Here is a 16,691-nt window from a genome sequence, read left to right as displayed (position 1 = left end):
CGCCAACCTGAAAATGATCCATTTATCCTGACTCTTTGTTTCCTGTTCGTTAGTCAATCCTGTACCCATGCTAATATATCACCCCGAACATCATGTGCTCTTATCCTGTGCATTAACCATGTATATGGCACCTGACTGAAGGCCTTTTGGAAATCCAAATACAATGGGCAGAATTTTGCCAACGTCGTGTGGGGGCGGGCCTGACACGCCAACACATAAAATGACACACAATGACATGTGGCTACACGCCTGCCGAAATGTCAACGGCCTATTAAGGCCATTAAAAAAGTAATTAATTAAGTAATTGTTAAGAGTGCTGTCCATCGAACCTTAAGGTTGGTGGGCAGGCAAAGAACCCAAGCGGACTTCATGTTTTTTCAGGAAACCTCATCCATGGGTGAGATGAGGTTTCCTGAAGCTTTTATAAAATAAATAATTAAATTTTCCAAACTTCACGAACATGTACCAGCTCATGTGACATGAGGGAACATGTTTAAATAAATTTTTACTTCATTTATTAAGAAGTTTTATACTCCATTCAATCTACCTGAGACAGCTCCGTGCTTCAGGGAGATCGCTGTGCTATTTCACGCAAATGCGCAAAAGAGTGCAGGCCCCGGCTCTCCCTCCTCCCCCCACCCACACAGGTAGTGCTGAGCACCACTGGCCGCGCATTACTCTGGATGGGCCGTAATTGGCCTGCCTGCGTAAAATGGCGGTGCGCAGCCAATCGTGGGCGCCTGCCCACTCCCGCCGAGCCCCGCGGCCATAGGAAAAATCCTCCCAATATGTCTGCTTGGTCCCTCTTTATTCACCCTGCTTATTGCATCCTCAAAGAATTCTAATAAATTAGTGAAGCGTGCAGGAGGGTATACCAGGAGCAGCACCAGGCATACCTAAAAAATGAGGTGTCAGCCTGGTGAAGCTATAACTCAGGACTACTTGCATGTCAGACAATATAAGCAGCAGGTGATAGACAGACTAAGCGGTCCCACAACCAATGGATCAGATCTAAGCTCTGCAGTCCTGCCACATCCAGTCATGAATGGTGGTGGACAATTAAACAACTCACTGGAGAAGGAGGCTCCACAAATATCCCCATCCTCAACAATGGAGGAGCCCAGCAGAGGAGTGCAAAGATAAGGCTGAAGCATTCGCAACAATCTTCAGCCAGAAATGCCGAGTGGATGATCCATCTCGGCCACCTCCGGAGGTCCCCAGCATCACAGATGCCAGTTTTCAGCCAATTCAATTCACTCCACGTGATATCAAGAAAGGGCTGAAGGCACTGGGTAATGCAAAGGCTATTGGCCCTGACAACATTCCGGCAATAATACTGAAGACGTGCTCCAGAACTTGCAGCGGCCCTAGCCAAGCTGTTCCAGTACAGCTACGACACTGGAATCTTCCCAGCCATGTGGAAAATTGACCAGGTATGTCCTGTACACAAAAAGCAGGACAGATACCAGCCAATTACCGCCCCATCAGTCTACTCTCCATCATCAGTAAAGTAATGGAAGGGGTCATCATCACTGCTATCAAGCTGCACTTGCTCAGCAATAACCTGCTCACTGATGTCCAGTTTGGGTTCGCCAGGGTCACTCAGCCCCTGACATTGTTACAGCCTGGTTCAAACATGGACAAAAGAGCTGAACTCCTGAGGTGAGGTGGGAGTGACTGCCCTTGACATCAAGGCAGCATTTGACCGAGTGTGGTATCAAGGAGCCCTAGCAAAACTGGAGTCAATGGGAATCAGGAGGAAAACTCTCCATTGGTTGGAGTCATACCGAGCACAAAGGAAGATGGTTGTTGTTGTTGGAGGTCAGTCATCTCAGCTCCAGGGCATCACTGCAGGAGTTCCTCAGGGTAGTGTTCTAGCCCAACTATCTTCAGTTGCTTCATCAATGACCTTCCTTCCATTATAAGGTCAGAAGTGGGGATATTTACTGATGATTGCACAATGTTCAGCCCCGTTCATGACCCCTCAGATACTGAAGCAGTCCATGTCCAAATGCAACAAGACCTGGACAATATCCAGGCCTGGGCTGACAAATGGCAAGTAACATTCGTGCCACATAAGTGTCAGGGAATGATCATCTCCAACAAGAGAAAATCCAACCATCGCCCCTTTATGTTCAATGGCATTACCATCACTGAATCCCCTACTATCAACATCCAGGGGGTTACCTTTGACCAGAAACTGAACTGCACTAGCCATATAAATACTGTGGCTACAAGAGCAGGTCAGAGGCTAGGAATCGTGTGATGAGTAACTCACCTCCTGACTCTCCAAAGCCTGTCCACCATGTACAAGGCACAAGTCAGGAGTGTGATGGAATACTTCCCACTTGCCTGGATGAGTGCAGCTCCCACAACACTGAAGAAGCTGGAGACCATCCAGGACAAAGCAGTCCGCTTGATTAGCACCACATACACAAACATTCACTCCCTCCACCATCGATGCACAGTGGCAGCAGCATGTACTATCTACAAGATGCACTGCAGGAATTCACCAATGCTCCTTAGACAGCACCTTCCAAACACAAGACCACTGCCACCTAGAAGGACAAGGGCAGTAGATAGAAGGGAACACCACCACCTGGAAGTTCCCCTCCAAGTCACTCATCCTGACTTGGAAATATATCATCATTCCTTCACTGTCGCTGGATCAAAATCCTGGAATTCCCTTCCTGATAGCACTTTGGTATACCTACACCACATGGACTGCAGTGGTTCAAGAAGCAGCTCACCACCACCTTCTCAAGGGCAACTAGGGATGAGCAATAAATGCTGGCCCAGCTAGTGAAGTCCACATCCCGAGAATGAATAAAAAAAAGTCAAACATAATTTCCCTTTCACAAAACCATGTTGACTCTGCCTGATTGTATTATGATTTTCTAAAAGTCCTGTTACTTTTTCCTTAAAAATTAGGTTTTAGCATTTTCTTAATGACAGATGTTAGACTAACTGGCCTATAATCTCCTGCTTTTGGTCTACCTCCTTTCTTGAATGGTGATGTTGCATTTGCAGTTTTCCAATCCTTAGAATCTAGATAATTTCTGAAGGTTACAACCGTACATCCATTGTCCCTGCAGCCATTCTTTTAATAACCTAGGATGCAGGCCATCAGGTCCAGTGGGCTTGTCAGCCTTTAGGCCCATTTGTTTCCTACTACTTTTTTTCTAGTGATTATTTTTGTTTTAAGTTCCTCTCCTGGCTTTTGCCCCTTGATTTTCACTATCCTCTGGATGCTTTTTGTGTCTTTTACTGTGAAGGCACATACAAAACACTTGTTTAAAATCTCAGCCATTTCCTTAGCCAGTCTCACCCACTATGGAACCAATGCTTGCTTTAACTACTCTTTTCCTTTTCATATACTTGTGGAAGTTTTTACTGTGTTTTTATATTCCTTGTGAGTTTTCCCTCATACTCCTAATTCTCCCTCATTATTTTTTTAAATCATCCTTTGCTGGTTTCTAAAATATTCCCAATCTTCTCGCCTACCACAAATCTTTGCAGCATTGTACATATTTTCTTTCAGTTTGATACCATACTTAACTTCTTTAGTTTGCAACGGATGGTACTTCCATCTTGTAGAGTCTTTCTTTCTCAATGCAATATATCTTTGTTGAGAGTTAGGAAATATCTCCTTAAATGTCTACCACTGCTTCTCTACCATCTTACCTTTTAACTTATTTTCCCATTCCACTTTAACCAACTCTGTCTTCATACCCTTTTAATTGCCTTTAAGTTTAAGACACTCGCAATGGACCCACATTTCTCATTCCTACTGAGAGGATCCCATCCTGCCTCAATAACTTTACCAGGTCTAAATTAGCCTGTTCACTGGTTGGTTACAAAATGTATTCTTCTAATAAACTGTCCCAAATATAATCTATGAACTCATCCTCCAGGCTACCTTCGCCAATTTGATTTCTCCAATCTACATGCAGTTTCAAATCTCTCACAATCATTGCTTACTTTCTTACAAGCCTCGAAGATTTCTATACTTATAGTCTTCCCTACAGTATAACTACCATCAGGGGCCCTGTCAGCCACTCTGACCAATGACTTTTTTCCTTTGTTATTTCTTATCTCCACCCAAAATGATTCTATATTTTGCTCCTCCAAGCCAAGATCATTTGCAAAGCTCTCTCTCCAGAAACAAGCAGAAACCCACATTGCTAATAATGTAAATATGTTCCCTTCAGTGGATCATTCTTTATTCAATATATTATATATTTTACCCAGTGACCAATTCATATTCTAAGCATTTCTGTCTAATGTACAGCAGTTCCAGGACATACCAGACTTCTTCGCATACAAGTGATATTATGGGCATTGTTTTACAAACAAGTGAACATATGAACAAGGAGCAGGAGTAGGCCATTTGGCCCCTCAAGCCTGTTCTGCCATTTAATAAGGTCATGGCTGATCTGATAGTAACTTCAATTCTGCATTCCACCTACCCCCAATGACCTATCACTGCCTTGCTTATCAAGAATCTATCCACCTCTGCCTTTAAAATATTCAAAGACTCTGCTTCCACCACCTTTTCAGGAAGACAGTTCCAGGCCAGAGACAGAAAGGCATATATTAATGCCAATCTTATTATGCCACTTCACCAACACCCCCACCCCCCACCAACAATCATCAAAAAACCTTCCAATCAATGTAAACTTTGCCTATTATTAAGAATCTTTTCCAAAAATAAATTCCCTCCTTCTTAGTCCCTGTGTCTTTCCCCCATTCTATTGGCACAGTTACAATGGGAACGGCTCCTTAATAATGGAGAACCAACTTACTGTTATCACTCACTGGTAAGGGTAAAAATCAACATCATTGCTCTAAGTCAAGGTCTCTCATGAACTGCATGGGGTCTGGTAGCATAGTGGTAATCTAGAAACCTGGAATATTACTCCTGAGATATGAATTCAAAACCCACCATGGCAACTGAAAGAATTTAAATTCAATTAATTAACAGAAATGGAATAAAATGCTAGACTCATTAATAATGATCACAAAACTATCAGATATTACACTTTTGATCTGTTTGTTAATCCATTTTGGGTCATGCTTATTTAAGCTGGCCATTGATTATTTTAGATACATATTTGTTCTGCATGCGCAGCGTTATTCTTTTAATGGTGTCCCATTTGTCTTCGACTGAAATATTAGCGAACACCCTCCTCCAATCCACTTATTTTAACACTGCCCACATTTTTTTGAGTTTAGCTCTTTTAAATGTGTCTCCTGGTGTTTGGCATAAAGTAATCCAAGGCATTCTAAATTTGATGGTTCATTGGTCATTATCTCCCAGGGCACTATAATCCATTTTATTGTATGTTCGCTGGGTCACTTACAAATACTAAGTCAAGGTGAGCTCTGTTTCTCAAGGCTTTTCTTACAGCTGAGTTATAGGGCAGTCCTGCACTGACTGAGAAGGAGGGAATTTATTTTTGCAAAAAATTCTTAATAATGGGCAAAGTTTACATTGATTGGAAGGTTTTTTGATGGTTGTTGGTGGGGAGGTGGGGGTGTTGGTGAAGTGGCATAATAAGATTGGCACTAATATATGCCTTTCTGTCTCTGGCCTGGAACTGTTTTCCTAAAAAGGTGGTGGAAGCAGAGTCTTTGAATATTTTAAAGGCAGAGGTGGTTGGGACATCCTTTGAACCTAGGCGAAAAGAATATTTTTAAAAAATAGATAAAGGCCATATATTTCTTCATAAAAGGGTGAGAATGTAGACAGCAAGTTATTCCAAAATGCGCTCCTGCAATTCTTGATCTGTATTTTATGCTACTTCATCACCAACTCTGTCATGGTTGTTGATTGCATATTAATTGAATGTTTAATTATGTTCAGGTGGTGGGCATTAACTAGAGATTCATTTGTGCTCCTATATATATACTAAAAATGGAACGATACAGAGAAGATTAGCATGGACCCTGCGCAAGATGACACACAAATTCGTGAAGCATAAAAAAAAAAATTATATATGTAGGAGCAGACTAAAATGGTGGTTGTTGGGGCTGGATGTGAATGTTTTTAATGTGTAAATAAGAACTTATGAAGTGTGTAAAGATTAGGTTTCGGTTCCAACCTTTACCACCTGGTTATCCAGAATAAAACAATGGCAGCTTACCCGAAACAGTACCAGCTGGGAGATAAAAAAGCACGAGAAGGAGCGATAGAGGAGCTGGGAAACAAAAGAGTACGAGAAGAAGTGAGAGAGGGGCCAGGAGAGAAAAGAGTATGAGAAGGAGTGAGAGAGGGGCCAGGAGAGAAAAGAGCGCGAGAAGGAGCGGGAGAGGAGACGGGAGATAAAGAGCATGAGAAGTATCAAGAGAGAAGCCAGGAGATAAATGAGTGCAAGAAGGAGCGAGAGAGGAGTCGGGCAATAAAAGATTGCAAAGAGCAAGAGAAGAGCTGAGAGATAAAATAACATCAGAAGAAGCAAGGGAGGAGCCAGGAGACAAAAGAGCTCGGTGCTGGTGCTGGGTCTCAGGGGGCCAACCAGATTTAGAGAAAATCAAGTATGACTTCATCTGGAACAAGGTAAGTGGTTGATGAGTATTTCACTTGTTTTGCTCATTTATCTTTTAAATACTGGTATAATTTATTGGTAACTGTAAGGTTTTCTTTATAAGATTTTTGTTAAAGCAGTAGTAAAGCTTATTGGAAGTATAGTAGGGGTTATTAATTAAAATAAATAAAAATAACATAAATATAGATAAATTTTAAAAAAAACTAAAGCTTTAAAATAAAATAAATTAAATAATTAAAATAAATACCTAAAACACATAACTGTGTAATTAAGTAATGTGTAACTGTTAGTTGTAGGTGGTACTAGCTTTTAATAAGCATAGTAAATTGTAGTATATGCAGGAGTTATTCTAAGTTAATTAAGAAAGTAATTAAATGAACATAACTAAATAATATAAAGAACAAGGCATGACAGGAGTTATGTTGCAGCTGTGGAATATGGGTACTTCTGGACACTAAGGCGATTCAGGGCCAACACACCTGCAGAGAGTGTAAGCAGCTAGAGGGATTCTGGGTCAGGATTACTGTTCTGGAAGCTCAGCTGCAGACACTGCACAACACAAGGAAGGTGGAGAAATACCTGGACACTTTGTCCCAGAAGACAGTCACACCTCTTCGAATATGGTCATTTGGAGAGCGGTGAGGGACAGGAGGATGTGACTATGTGTGCGGCAGGTAAAGGGACCAAGCCAACAGTGGTGAAGGAGCCTCAGAGTTTGCAATTGTGGACAAAGGTGAGGTCTGCAAGGTAGATGAACAGATTAACCATGTCACCATGGTACAGGAAGCTGTTCAAGAGGGGGGAGCAAAAAGGAATGTAATATGGTACAGTTTAGTGTGGGGGACTACCATTGTTCTCTGCACAAAAAGCCTGAGTCCAGATGGCTATGTTGCCTGCCCGGAGCCAGGGTTCAGGACACTTGCTCAGGACTGGAGAGGAACTTACAGTGGGAGGGGGAGGATCCAGTTGTCGTGGTCCATATAGGTACCAATGACATAGGCAGGAGAAGGAAAGAAGTTCTGCATAGTCGGTATAAGGAGTTAAGCACCAAATTAAGAAGCAGAACCTCAAAGGTAATAATCTCAGGATGATTACCTCAGCCGCATGCATAATGTATGGCAAATAGATTAGTGAATTGAATGCATGGCTCAAAGACTGGTGTGGGAGAAGTGGCTTCCAGTCTGTGGGGCACTGGCATCAGCACTGGGGAAAGAGGGGGCAGTACTGTTGGGATGGTCTACACCATGCTAGGACCAGTGTTCTAGTGAGGCACATACTAGAGAAGTAGAAAAGGCTTTAAGCTAAACAAGGGATCAAGTTTGGGTAGATGTAGCAAATCAAGGCAGGAGAGCAAAATGGTAATATGGAAAATGAGAGCCAGAGAATGGGAGGAAGAGACACAAAGAAAAACTTATAAATACACCAACAGTCAAGACTAGGTATTACAAAGATAACAAAAAGACAAAACTAAAGGCTCCACGTCTGAATGCACATAGCATTCATAACAAAGTAAATGAATTGATAGAGCACATTGAAGTCAATAAATATGATTGGATTGCCTTTATGGAGACGTAGCTGCAGGATGACAAGGACAGAGTCCTGAATATTGAGGGATACATGACATTCAAGAAAAATAGACAGCTAGGTAAAGGCAGAGGGGTAGCATTGTTAATCAAGGATGGTCTTGGTGCAATAGTTAGAGATGACCTTGGTTCAGGAGATCAGGATGTAGAATTGGTTTGGGTAGAGATAAGGAACAGTAGGGGAAAGAAGTAAATAGTGGGAGTGGTTTACTGGCCCCCTAACAATAACCACAATGTAAGACAATGTATTGGGTGCTTGTGATAAAAGGATGGCAATAATCATGGATGATTTTAATCTACATATAAACTGGAAAAATCATATTGGCGATGGTAGCCTGGATGGGGAGTTCATAGATGCTTTCAAGGTAGTTTCTTAGAACAGGTTATATTAGACTTGCGGCAGAATTTTACATTCGGCTTGCGGGGGCGGGCCTGACACAGCGGAACGTAAAATGATGCGCGATGATGTCGGGCGTGCGTCCTGACATCACGCACCATTGTGATATTTCAGTAGGCAGGCACACTATGAGGATGGAGGCACGTCCGCCATTAATTAATGGGCCAGTTAAAGCCCTTGAGGCACTAATTATCTTATTTTATGCAGTCTGTGCAATTTTCAGGGTGTCGCATGGGTGCAACAGGCAGGCAGGTAGGCCACATTTTCAAAAACCTCACCCACGGGTGGGATAAGAGAGGTGAGTGGGCTCGCTAATGCAAGTTCTTAGTACAATAGATTATAACTTACTGCTGCTTTCTTGTGTGAACAGGCCAACTTCATTTCACTTCAGAGCTGCTTTGACAGAAATAAGAGGCTTCAATCCAGGACTCCGGAGGAGTCATAACACTTGGAGCCTTCCAGGTATCAGACAGCCTTCCCTTACCCTGATATTGGGGATTGTTGTCTCCGCTGGAGGCACCTCCTCTGAGGAGGAAGAGAGGGCCAGAAGGGGGAGGAGGCCAAGTCCCTACTCAGCCTCCAGGGGAGCCACCTGTGGGAAGACAGGCGCTGGCACCAGGGGCACAGGGCCAACAGGAAGTCCAAGGCAGAAGGGGCTGCAGAAGATGCCACTATCCTGCTGCCAGGGTTTACAGACAGTGATGCAACTACCTCAATATGTCCGAGCTGCAATGTGGGAGGAGGCTCCGCCTCTCAAGGGAGACAGTGACCTCCATCTGTCAGATGATAGGCCCTGAGATCAGCTCCAGCTGTGTGGGTGGACACCCCATGCCAGTGGCGCTGAAGGTCACGGCTGCCCTCAACTTCCATGCCTCTGGCTCTTTCTAGGGTCAGTGGGGGATCTGTGTGGAGTCTCCCAATCAGCTGTCCACAGTTGCGTCAAGCTGGTGACAGACGCTCTGTTCAGTCGTGCATTGACTTTCATTCACTACCGCACGGACAAGGCCAGCCAGCCAGAGCGAGCCAGAGGCTTCGCAGCAATTGCTGGGTTCCCCCGTGTCCAGGGTGCTATAGACTGCATTCATGTGGCCATCAAGGTGCCAGCGGGTGAGCCCAGTGCCTTCGACAACAGGAAGGGCTTCCACTCCATCAACGTGCAGATAGTGTGTGATCACAGGATGCTGATTCTACAAGTCTGTGCAAGGTACGCAGGCAGCTCCCATGACGCTTACATCCTGAGACACTCCCAGGTGCCGAGGCCCTTCAGTGCTCTAGCCCAGCTGGATGGATGGCTGCTCACTCTGCTGTCCTGTTGGCCTTGATGACCTTGGCGGGCGTCCTCTGGCCCATGGAGCCTGTGCTAGCCCCACCTGGGAGAGAGTGCCAGTGGCACGGCTGGCATCTCCCCAGTCGCTGTAGCCTCATTGGATGCCACAGTCACTGGCAGAGGAGCGGAGGAGCTGTTGCTCTCATCCGGAGTGCCCTGAGAGGACCCCACGGAGACAACAAACAGCTCGTGTGCCAACGTCAGGTCACTTTGGACCTCCCTGCTCACCATTAATGGACAGGCACCATAGCTGGGATACTGGGTGGCCAATCCTTCTCCCGCACTGACACTGACCACCTGAGGTCATTGCCAGTTTGAAGGCTTGCAGGTCCAAGCACATCACCAAGAAGCCCTGATTCAGCTCCTGGAGGAGCCTCTCCATGAGAGTCACCTCTCTTTCCATAGATGAAGCAGTGCGCTTGACCATGAGAGTCATTGCATTGCTCATGCTCCACATGGACTCTTCCACAACAGAGACCATGGCATGCATTCCCTCATGTATCTCCGCCAGACCCTCCCACACACTCTGCTGGACTTCCAGCATCTGCTGCCTCATGGACGACTCCAGAGGCACATCATCAGCCACCGACTGAGCATTGTCCGGGCCACCAGCAGCTCTCCAACTGCTGGTGTTTTGGGCACTCTCTGCCTCTGCCTGCACCGCAAGCGAGTATGAAGTGGCCTCACCACTGTGCACCAAGATACTTTCCGCTGATCTAATACCCATCAAGGTGCTGGTATCTGCACTGGTGCCTGCCTGGCTGAGCGGGTGTGACACAAGTGCATTTGTATCGTCTGTGTCATTTGGGGTCAGTGGTCGGTCTTCAGGCTCTTCACCCCAACGGACTTCTGGTGAGCCTGAAAGGAAGAACAAGGACATGTCATTAGTTGAAGTCATTACACTGGCACTGTGTATGCCTGGCACCCAGATCAGGGTGCCCTCGTCTTTCCATTATCAATGGAGATTCCATGTTCAAGGCTCACATCAATATAGAGACTACAGTGGAATGGTTGCTATTACAGACATTGTGACCACAGTGCACTGCACTCTTACATCCCTGTGGCAACCCAACCTCACCGCAGCCGATTGACCTAGGTGCATGGTGCCTCTCCAGCTCCAGTGCTTCCTGCTCGTACCTGGACAAGATTAGTACGTGATGCAGTCCTCTGCCAGTCCACAATCTTTCACCATTGTTATGGGATGTCTTCTCCTGAAAGGACAGAGGAACATTGATTAGTTCACCCTGTACCTGCATTGTCATTGTAGCTGGGCCGATCCCACCTGAGGAATTCCTCGCAGAGCTCAGCCGATTCATAACCCTGGAGCCGCAAGACGCTCATTCCAAGCAGCCAGGGCTCAACCCCTTGCCAAAATTCTGCCTCATTGACATTTGCCACTCACTCACACTCTAAGAACTCTGAGGTCCAGGGGTTGGGGGGGGTGGTGGTGGGTGGAAACTGCTCCTAACTGCTGTGCTAAGTGACCCATGCCAACATTGTACCCTTCCTGATTGCAGGAAATCATTGAACCGCTTACGGCACTGCATCCATGTGCGCCTCACCACATCATGGAAGCTCACTCTGGATGCTACCTCCTCCCAGGCATTTTTGGTGAGGTGGAGTGGTCTCCTCCTCCCATCCCTGGGGACAAGTATATCCTGGTGGGCTGCCACCTCCTCCAGGAGGGCAGGGAGACACTTGTCAGAAAATTGTGGGGCCAACCTGCCCTCCCGCCTGCCGTGTTCACCACTAACGTTCTGCATGACTGGGGCCCTCGGAGTCAATGGCAGCCTTCGCATGACTGCTGCAGCCACTTTTGAATCCGCTACCAGGTTGCTATTGCACCCGGCGGACATTGAGCTCCCACCCCTGCCCGCCCCTTCCCACTGATGCCGGAGTCGAGTATTATGCCAGGTGGGCCTTAATTGGCCCGCCCGTGTAAAATGGCGGTGCAGAGCCGATGGCAGGCGGCTGTCAGATTCCCGGCCACCCACATCTGATCCCGCCGAGCCCGCCCAACCAATGTAAAATCCTGGCCTTGGTATTGTGTTATGCAACAGGATTAATTAATGACCTCACAGTAAAGTCATCCCTAGGTTGCAGTGAGCCCAATATGATTGAATTTTACATCCAGTTTGAAAGGGAGAAGAGTGGGTCCAAGACTAGTATTTTAAATTTAACCTTGTGGGCATGAAAGCTGAGCTAGCTGAAGTGAGCTGGGATACTAGGCTAGGGGATAGATCAATAGAGAAGCAGTGGCAGACATTTAAGGGGATATTTCAGAATACGCAGAATAAGTATATTCCTGCTATAAAGGAAAGTTCTAAGGGGAGAACTCACCATCCATGGTTAACTAAAGAAGTTGAGGAAAGCATCAAACTTAAGGAAAAAGCATATAACTGCTCAAAAATGAGTGGCAGGTCAGATGGTTGATCAGAATATGAAGAGTGGCAGAGAATGACTAAAAGGTTAATCAGGAGAAAGAAATTAAAGTATGAGAGGAAGCTAGCTAGAAATGTCAAAATTAATAGCAAGAGTTTCTACAGGTATTTAAAAAGGAAAAGAATAAATAAAGTGAGATTGGGGAATTAATAGTAGATAATAAGGAAATGGCGGATGAAATAAACAAATATTTTGCTTCTGTCTTCATTATAGACGATACAAAAAAACATTCCAGTAATAGTTGTAAAAAGTTCATGGTATGGGGATAGCTTATTTGCATGGATAGAAGATGGGCTGGTTGATAGAAAACAGAGAGTATGCCTAAATGGGTCTTTGTCTGATTGGCAGGATGTGATGAGTAGATTCCCGCAGGGGTCTGTGCTGGGCCTTAACTTTTTGCAATTTATATCAATGACTTAGATGAGAGGAGAAAAGACATAGTAGCTTAATTTGCAGAAGATGCAAAGATAGGTAAGAAAGTAGCTCCTGAAGCGAACATAAGGAGGTTGCAGACGGATATAGATAGGTTGAGCGAGTGGGCAAAAAATCTAGCAGATGGCGTATAGTATGAGAAAATGTGAAGTTGTTCACTTTTGCAGGAAAAATAAAACGGAATATTATTTAAACAGAGAATGACTGCAGAATTCTGAGGTGCAGGGGGATCTAGGTGTTAGAGTGTGAGACAGAAAGAGAGAGAGTGTGTGAGACAAAGAGAGAGAGAGAGTATGAGACAGAGAGAGAGAGTGTGAGGGACAGAGAGAATGTGTGAGGGACAGAGAGAGAGTGTGAGACAGAGAGAGAGTGTGAGACAGAGAGCAAGAGTGTGATACCCTAGAGTAATTGATGTTATTTGATATTAAGTATCTTCTAAAAGGTTTAATTTAATTTAAAGAGGTAAGTCATGGCAGGAGAGCTCAAATTTGTGGTGTGCTCCTCCTGCTCTATGTGGGAAACCGGGAACATTTCCAGTGCCCGGGGCCAGCATGTGTGTGGGAAGTGTCTCCAGCTGCAGCTCCTGGAAGCCTGGGTTTCGGAGCTGGAGTGGTGGCAGGAGACACAGTGGAGCATCCGCAAGGCAGAGTGTATCATGAATAGCACATAGAGAGAGGTGGTCACATAGCAGGCTAAGAGTCCACAGGCAGGAAGGGAATGGGTGAACACCAGGCAGAGCAAGAGGACTAGGCAGGCAGTGCAGGAATCTCCTGTGGCTATTCCCCTGGAAAACAGATATACCGCTTTGGATACTGTTGGGGGGAATGGCCTCTCAGGGGAAAGCAGCAACAGCCAAATTCATTGCATCACAGTTGGCTCTGCTGCACAGGGGAGGAGTAAAAAGTGTGGGAATGCAATAGCTGTAGGGGATTTAATTGTAAGGGGAATAGATAGGCGTTTCTGTGGCCACAAAAGAGACTCCAGGAAGGTATGTTGCTGCCCTGATGCTAGGGCCAAAGATGTCTCAGGGTGGCTACAGGACATTCTGAAAGGGGATGGTGAACAGCCAGTGGTCATGGTACACATTGGTACAAAAAACATAGGTTAAAAAAAAGGGATGAGGTCCTAAAAGCAGAATATAGGGAGTTAGGAAGTAAGTTGAAAAGTAGGACTTCAAAGATTGTGACCTCAGGATTACTATCAATGCCACGTGCTAGTCAGAGTAGAAATAGCAGGATATATTGGATGAAAACATGGCTTAAGTAATAGTGTGAGGGGGAGGGTTTCAGATTCCTGGGACATTAGGATTGGTTCCGGGGGAGGTACAAACTGGACAGGTTACACCTCGGCACAACCAGGACTGATGTCCTAGGGGGAATATTTGCTAGAGTGGTTGGGGAGGGTTTAACTAAAATGGCAGGGGGATGGGAACCTATGCACGGAGTCAGAGAAGGGGGAATCAAGGACAAAAACAAAAGACAGAAAGGGGAATAAGAAAAGTGATAGGCAGAGAAATCAAGGGCAAGAATCAAACAGGCCTCAGTGAAAAATAGTGGGAACGGACAAGTAATGTTAAAAAGACAAGCCTTAAGGCTTTGTGCCTTAATGCAAGGAGCATTCACAATAAAGTGGATGGATTAACCACGCAAATAAATGTAAACAGGTATGATATAGTCGGGATTACGGATACATGGTTGCAGGGTGAACAGGGATGGGACATGAACGTCCAGGGATATTCAGTATTTAGGAAGGACAGACAAAAAGGAAAAGGCGGTGGAGTTGCAGTGCTGGTTAAAGAGGGAATTAACTCAATAGTGAGGAAAGATATTAACTCTGACAATGTGGAATCTGTATGGGTAGAACTGAGAAATACTAAGGGGCAAAAAATGTTAGTGGGGGTTTGTATATAGACCCCCAAACTGTATTGGTGATGTTGGGAATGGCATTTAACAGGAAATTAGAGACACATGCAATAAAGGAAGATTTGTAATTATGGGTGACTTTATCCTGCATTTGATTGTGCAAATCAAATTAGTAACAATGCCATACAGGAGGAATTCCTGGAGTGTATACGGGACAGTTTTCTGGACCAATATGTTGAGGAACTAACTAGAGAACAGGCTATCCTAGACTGGGTATTGTATAGTGAGAAAGGAATAATTGGCAATCTAGTTGTGCGAGGCCCCTTGGGGATGAGTGACCATAATATGATAGAATTCTTCATCGAGATGGAGAGTGACGTAGTTCATTCTGAGACTAGGGTCCTGAATCTTAATAAAGGAAACTACGATGGTATGAGGTGCGAGTTGGCTGTGATGGATTAGGAAATGTTACTTAAAGGAATGATGGTAGATAGGCAATGGGAAACATTCAAAGAGCACATGGGTGAACTGCAACAATTGTTTATTCCTGTCTGGCGCAAAAGTAAAACAGGAAAGTTGGCCAAACAAGGTAAATTAGAGATAGTATTAGATGCAAGGAAGGGGCATACAAATTGGCCAGGAAAAGCAACAGACCTGAGGATTGGGAGCACTTTAGAATTCAGCAAAGGAGGACCAAGGGATTGATTAAGAAGGGGAAAATAGAGGATGAGTGTAAGCTTGTGGGGAACACGAAAACTGAAAGATTGGTGAAGACAAGTATAAGTACCTTACAGTCAGAAACAGGGGAATTTATAATGGGGAACAAATAAATGGCTGACCAACTAAACACATACTTTGATTCTGGCTTCACAAAGGAGGACACAAATAACATACCAGAAACATTGGAGAACACAGGGTTTAGTGAGAGGGAGGAACTGAAATAAATGAGTATTAATAGGAAAATGGTGTTGGAGAAATTGAAGGCCGATAAATCCCCAGGGCCTGATAATCTACACCCTAGAGTAGTTAAGGAAGTGGCCCTAGAAACAGTGAATGCATTGGTGGTCATCTTCTGAGATTCTATAGACTCTGGAACAGTTCCTACAGACTGGGGTGTAGCTATTTAAAAAGGGAGGTAGAGGGAAAACAGGGAATTATAGACCAGTCAGCCTGACGTCGGTAGTGGGGAAAATTCTAGAGTCCATTATAAAAGGTTTAATAGCTGAGCACGTGGAAAAGTGGCAGAATCGGACAGAGCCAGCATGGATTTACAAAAGGGAAATCATGCTTGACAAATCAACTGGAATTTTTCGAGGATGTAACTAGTAGAGTTGATGAGGGGGAGCCAGTGGATATGGTTTATTTGGACTTTCAAAAAGCTTTCGACAAAGTCCCACATAAGAGATTAGCGTGTAAAATTAAAGCACATTGGATTGGGGGTAGTGTATTGAGACGGATAGAAAACTGGGTGACAGACAGGAAACAAAGAGTAGGAATAAACGGGTCTTTTTCCAAATGGCAGGCAGTGACTAGTGGGGTACCACAGGGATCGATGTTGGGACCCCAGCTATTCACAATATATATTAATTATTTAGATGAGGGAACTAAATGTAATATCTCCAAATTTGCAGATGACACAAAGCTGGGTGGGAGGATGAGCTGTGAGGAGGATGCAGAGATGCTTCAGTGTGATTTGGACAAGTTGAGTGAGAGGGCAAATGCATGGCAGATGCAGTATAATGTGGATAAATGTGAGGTTATTCACTTTGGTAGCAAAAACAGGAAGGCAGATTATTATCTGAATTGCTATAAATTGAGAGAGGGGAATGTGCAACGAGACCTGGGTCTCCTTGTACACCAGTCCCTGAAGGTAAGCATGCAGGTGCAGCAGGCGGTAAAGGAGGCAAATGGTATGTTGGCCTTCATAGCCAGAGGATTTGAGTACAGGAGCAGTGATGTCTTGCTGCAATTATACAGGGCCTTGGTGAGACCACACCTGGAATATTGTGTGCAGTTTTGGTCTCCTTATCTGAGGAAAGATGTTCTTGCTATAGAGGGAGTACAGCGAAGATTTACCAGACTGATTCCTGGGATGGCGGC

At 44.8% G+C, this 16,691-nt stretch overlaps 1 non-coding gene across 1 annotated transcript; it reads left to right on the top strand.

Annotated features, from left to right (window-relative positions):
- The first annotated feature begins 5,890 nt into the window (after nucleotides 1-5,890).
- On the top strand, nucleotides 5,891-5,993 carry LOC121277521. Its single transcript, XR_005942899.1, has one exon. It is a non-coding gene; the product is annotated as a U6 spliceosomal RNA (small nuclear RNA).
- The last annotated feature ends 10,698 nt before the right edge of the window (nucleotides 5,994-16,691 follow it).

This window comes from Carcharodon carcharias, chromosome 4 (genome assembly GCF_017639515.1).
Source record: "Carcharodon carcharias isolate sCarCar2 chromosome 4, sCarCar2.pri, whole genome shotgun sequence".
Classification (NCBI taxonomy): domain Eukaryota; kingdom Metazoa; phylum Chordata; class Chondrichthyes; order Lamniformes; family Lamnidae; genus Carcharodon; species Carcharodon carcharias.
The sequence above is the reverse complement of the archived record's forward strand: the minus strand, read 5'-3'. Positions and strand labels throughout refer to the sequence as shown.